The sequence below is a fragment of the Cervus canadensis genome, chromosome 1, assembly GCF_019320065.1.
Source record: "Cervus canadensis isolate Bull #8, Minnesota chromosome 1, ASM1932006v1, whole genome shotgun sequence".
NCBI lineage: Eukaryota > Metazoa > Chordata > Mammalia > Artiodactyla > Cervidae > Cervus > Cervus canadensis.
The window spans coordinates 102,132,154-102,137,627 of record NC_057386.1 but is presented as its reverse complement, the minus strand read 5'-3'; the positions used below and the strand labels follow the sequence as shown (position 1 = coordinate 102,137,627).

At 47.2% G+C, this 5,474-nt stretch overlaps 1 pseudogene; it reads right to left on the bottom strand.

Annotated features, from left to right (window-relative positions):
• Window positions 1–1,417: 1,417 nt before the first annotated feature.
• Window positions 1,418–3,093, bottom strand: LOC122440087 (annotated as a pseudogene).
• Between the last annotated feature and the right edge of the window lie 2,381 nt (window positions 3,094–5,474).

Below are 5,474 nucleotides of genomic sequence, written 5' to 3'. Positions count from 1 at the left end.
AGCGCTAGTTGTGAGAGAGATGGGAGAAGAGCAGACACGGTTGAGCAGGGGCGGGTGGAATGCTCACAGGAGTGAAGTTATTCCCAGATGAGGCCATTAACACATTCTCACTCCTCGGGGCCACAAACATCTTCGTCTCCTTGGTCTGTTTCCACTGGTCTCTCCCAGGAAGGACTGGGAGTCCTGTGAACACACAACAGTCTGCATCTGGGTGGGTTTAACACAGGGCTCCATGAAAATTTCCATTCATTCTCTCTCTGAGGACATTTTCTGGAGCCTTTCCATCTGCTGAGCCAAAGAGATTGCTCAAGACCAGATGTGAAGAGCACTTGGCCCAGGTAAGAAAGGGGCCCATTAGACAGGTGACCTGCAGCTCTGAGCTGGGAGGTGGGGCTTCAGGAGCACACCTGCCATTCAGCTTCTGCCTGAGAGCAGAGACAGCCTGAGGGACAATGGCCTCCCCATCCTCACTCAGGTTAGAGTTTACTTGCATTGGGGGAATTTATATGCACTTTTCATCTGTTCCCCAAATGGCCCAGCAAGGTGACTGGGGTTGTGTCTCATTGTCTGTGATGCTCTGACTTGGAAATGCTTGTCCCCAAATCACTCTCTTTCTGCAGGAAAACAGGAAGATCTCACTGTAAAATGCTTGGTCAAGGAGAAACCAACTCCCAAAGTGTTATAAGAACCCAGGGCTTCCATAGTGGCTCAGCAGTAAAGAACTGCCTGCCGTGTAGAAGCCTACAGGAGACATGGGTTCAATCCCTGGGTTGGGAAGTTCCCCTAGAGGTGGGCATGGCAATCCACTTCAGTATTCTTGCCTGGAGAATCCCATGGACCGAGGAGCCTGGTGAGCTACAGTCCATGGTGCCACAAAGAGTCGGACGTGACTAAAGTGACTTAGCAAGCATGCGTAAGAACTCAAGGTGGGGAAGGTGTGGTTTCCCAAAGCAAAAGCAGGGTTTCTTTAGGAAGCAGAGGGAATAAACAACACTTCAAACAATAGATATGTGATACAGGCCATTTGTGTCCACAGCGAACACAGCAGCTTCCACTTGACCGCTGCTGGAGGTTGACACAAGCCTGTGAGGCACGGGAACCCAACCCTGGTGTCCTGATGACAGCCCCTTAAAAAGCAGCTCTGAACTCTGGTCCTGCCTGGCCCAGTGAGGCCTGTGCTGTGGGACGTGGGACGTGGAGCTGTCCCCACACTGGGTGGGCTGTTTGTTAAACCACCGAAGATGAATTATGGCACTAACGTGCCTGGAGGCGTCCTGGGGATATGAGGAATCAAAAGATGGAAACCATCAATGTCAGGTCAGGAATTAATTCTGTCAAGTCACCACCGCTGTTAGGAGGACTCATTAAAGCTAAACAGGAATCAAAGGGTGACTTGTCAGGAAGGAAATAAAGACCCTCATGACAAAGTGGGGGGCGGGGGAGGGCAGTGCAGAGTCTCACTTAAGAGCATCAACTTAAGCTGTAACTTAAACTGCAGTTGATGAGATGGGATCTGGGTCTGGGGAGGCACAGACGGCAGTTTGGGGAGCTCTTCCTGGCTGGTTATTGACAGCTGCTTCAGGAACTGTGCAGCATGAAAAAGTCAGCAGCAGCCATATAAAACATGTTTGCCTTGTTTCCCCTTTCTGTTGTCAACAAGCTTCTGATATTCAGTGCAGTTGCCTTCTCCCAACACAAAAACAGTTGCTTCTTGGAATGGATTTTTGTTCCTCAGAACTGAGCTGGCACCACCTGGCAGCATCTGGGATCAAAATATCTACAGTCGTCGGCTTCACCGTTTGACTTCATGTCCCTGAAGACAGGTAGGTTGCGCTGTTTCTGTACCGCCTTTGTCGCACACTGCGATCTTGTGTTGGGGACTCGTTTGGCGATGCCTGAGATGGCAGGAGCTGAAGCCATCCCGGCAAAAACCTTCCGCTGTTTGACAGATTGTAAGGGATTAAGGTTGCATCCTGCGTCAGTTCCAGCTTTTTGGTGTGGCTCCAAACCAGCCTCAGAAGCTGTTCGCCGTGCACTTAAATGATAGATAAGAAATGCCTCATTTATCTCCTGGATTGCCTGCATCAGAGTCTGATATTACACCTAGAAGAGATTTACCCAGAGAAGTTTCGCTCTTTATTTTTTCTCTATATTCAAAACGCACATCCAGTTTTCTTGTCTTTACGTGTCCTAAGACAGCAGTGGCAACATTTTATGGAGATTAGTAAGTCTTTTTCCTCTCTCCAGGGTCTTCTGGCAAAGAACCAAAAGCTGAGGATAGCTGGCCAGTGTTGACAGGAAGCATCCTCATGGCCCCTTCATCTTCCTCTTCTGGTCCCATAGAGTTTCTCGGGTGTTTGACCGCGTCTTCTTGCGCTCCGCCCTAAGATTCTAGTTCTTGCTGAACTGATTCCCAAACCTCTGGGAATGGACTTCTTTTACGTTTCTGCCAAAATGTATCAACTGGTGTTAAATCATACTACTTCCTGTTTTTTTTTTTTTTTTCTAGGTCAAACTAGCACCAGCCAGGGAGTTTTTCACTCCTGAAGATTCTTCCAGGATAACTGTGTACGTGGAAATCCACTACATCACACGCATAGGACTGATATGTCCAAATATGATGTAAAGGAGTTCCCAGATCCATGTTTCTGTCAACAGGAATGAAGAAGCCTTTAAAAGCTGAAGCTGCCACCTCCCAGCGCATCACCTGTAGTAAAACCATTTCTGGGGTCTCTTAGATGTTCCGGAAACTTCTTACCTATTCTTATCTATTTTCACTGCTCCCAGTTCCATTGCTGTTCCTGTTAATTATCTGATTATAGGAATAGTACCCAGCATAACAGAAAAGCAGAAGAAGTTGTCAACATTCCAGTTCATAACAGTTTTCATTTCCACATTTGTGATTTCTGAACTGTTAATGGCACAATATGAAACATTTCCTCATTTTTGATTGCATCATACAGGCATATCGTTTTCCAAAGTAATAAAATCTAGATACTGATCAAAAGCTGGCTACTTGGGTAACTGCATAGCTTCTACTTCTACATTTGCAATATATTCCAGTTTACTCCTTGAAAGGGCAGAAATAAAGTTTAAATAATCTGGTTCACATAGAGTTGATTTAAAGGAACTAGGGTAGTGGTTTATTATAAAAGGATACAACCAGGAACAGCCAGATGGAAGAGATGTGTAGGGTGAGGTATGGGGAAGGGGGCAGAGCTTCCATGACCTCCCCAAGCGACCATTTCCCCAAGTCTCCAGGTGTCCACCAACCCAGAAGTTTCCACCCATCTTTGCCACTTGCCTCCAGCTCAAACCTGCTCTTCTCCCTGGGCCAAGCCCTCCCACACTCCCCTCCTGCCTCCTCCCTCTTGCCCTGCAGAGACCTGCGCTTCCTCACCTCCACCTGCCTCTCCTCTGCTGGCTTCTCGTCTGCACAGACACATGCCCAAGAACCATCCATCCACACTGAAAACATCATTTCTCTGCCACACCAGCTGCAGGCCAGCCACACTTCATTCTCCACTCATAGAGAACCTTCCAGGGAGACACGTGCAGCAGGAGAAGGTTTTCACGCCACATCTAAGGTGCTTATTCTTCTGGTGTTCCTGTCACTGTGGTTACCCCACCCACCGGGGTGGGCTGCATTCAGGGGCTGAAGGGAGTATCACAGGGGTGCCCCATCCATGTGCCATCCTCCTCCTAATAGACCCCCTACCCTGTTTAGGAACAAACCCCATGGGGCATACTGAGAGTGAAATTACTTGCTATTTATCTGAAATTATCACTTAACACTTAACTTTGCTAAATGTGACAGTTCTACTTGGAATGACTTGGGTATGTCCTGTCTCTCTGAAGTGTCAGCTATAAGTCTAGGCAAGCACTTTGGACCCTGAACTTCATATGTCTTTATAGAAGTTTCTGTAATGTGAAATATCACTCCCCAGCAAGGGTCTTCCCCCAGCCTGGGGACTCCAATCATCAGGTGTGAGGGACCCTGTGGTCTGTGGGGAGAGCAGGCAGTAATGGGGGCTCACTGTCCTCTGTCCTCCAGGCTGTGCCTGGGGAGATCCTGACACGGGTCCATGCAGGAAACATAAGAGGATGTTCTCTGAGCTTGTGTGTGGCAGCTGGGAGTTGGAGGCTTCCTGGAGATGTGGGGTAAATGTGATGGGCACCCAGCCCCACCCCTGAGCACGATGCAGCTGAGAAAACCAATGGAGTCACTGTGCACGTAGCAACATGAGCATCTGCTCAAAACATAACTATCTGTAAAACACTACAGTGTCATAAATAGAATGAAATACATAACACAACGCCATCAATGCTTATTTCAATATATATGCCCACAAAAGAGCAGTGGGCATTTTGCAAGACCACATTCAAAACAAAGATAGTCATTAAACACTGTTCAAGGATTTTCACAAAATCTTACAAAAGAGTCTCAGTAAACACACAAGGTCAAATTTCAATTAAAAAATGTTTAAGATACTAGTAAACACAGTTTTGGGACTTCCTGGGTGGCTCAGTGGTAGAGAATCCACCTGCCATGCAGGAGATGCAGGAGATGCAAATTCGATCCCTGGGTTGGGAAGATCCCCAGGAGGAGGGCATGGCAACCCACTCCAATATTCTTGCCTGGAGAATCCCGTGGATGGAGGAACCTGGTTGGCCACGGTCCCTGGGGTCACAGAGAGTTGGACATGATGGAAGCGACTGAGCATGCATGCATGCAAACACAGTTTTCTGATTCTGTAACAGCACGAGAGGAACGGGAAGGAAAAGGTGAATAAAAAAATCAATAAAACTAGATGGAGTCCATGTGCAGACAAATGACATGTCATCTTTTTAGTGTGGTTAGTCCACCCCATTTGTCTTAAGGTCCAGTAAAGAAGGTGAAGATGGAAACAGTGAACAGGGGGCTGAGACCTATGGAGGCCCCTCCGAGGTGACACCCCAGGTCTGCTTGCCATACCCAGTAAAGAACAACCTGCTCTATTCCTCCACCAGTCACTGTGAATCGGGGAGCCCAACTGTTGTACTATTTGCCAAAGGCAGACATTTTTTTCTTTTTACTTTTTATTTCTTTTTTTTCTTGATTCTTAGAAGTTATTCATCTGCTCTTTACCTCACTTCTTTTTTTTCATTTATTTTTATTAGTTGGAGGCTAATTACAATATTGTAGTGGTTTTTGCCATACACTGACATGAATCAGCCATGGATTTACATGTGTTCCCCATCCTGAACCCCCCCTCCCACCTCCCTCCCCATCCCATCCCTCTGGGTCATCCCAGGGCACCAGCCCTGAGCACTTGTCTCATGCATCCAACCTGGACTGGCGATCTGTTTCACGCTTGATAATATACATGTTTCGATGCTATTCTCTGAGATCATCCACCCTCGCCTTCTCCCATAGAGTCCAAAAGTCTGTTCTATACATCTGTGTCTCTTTTTCTGTCTTGCATATAGGGTTA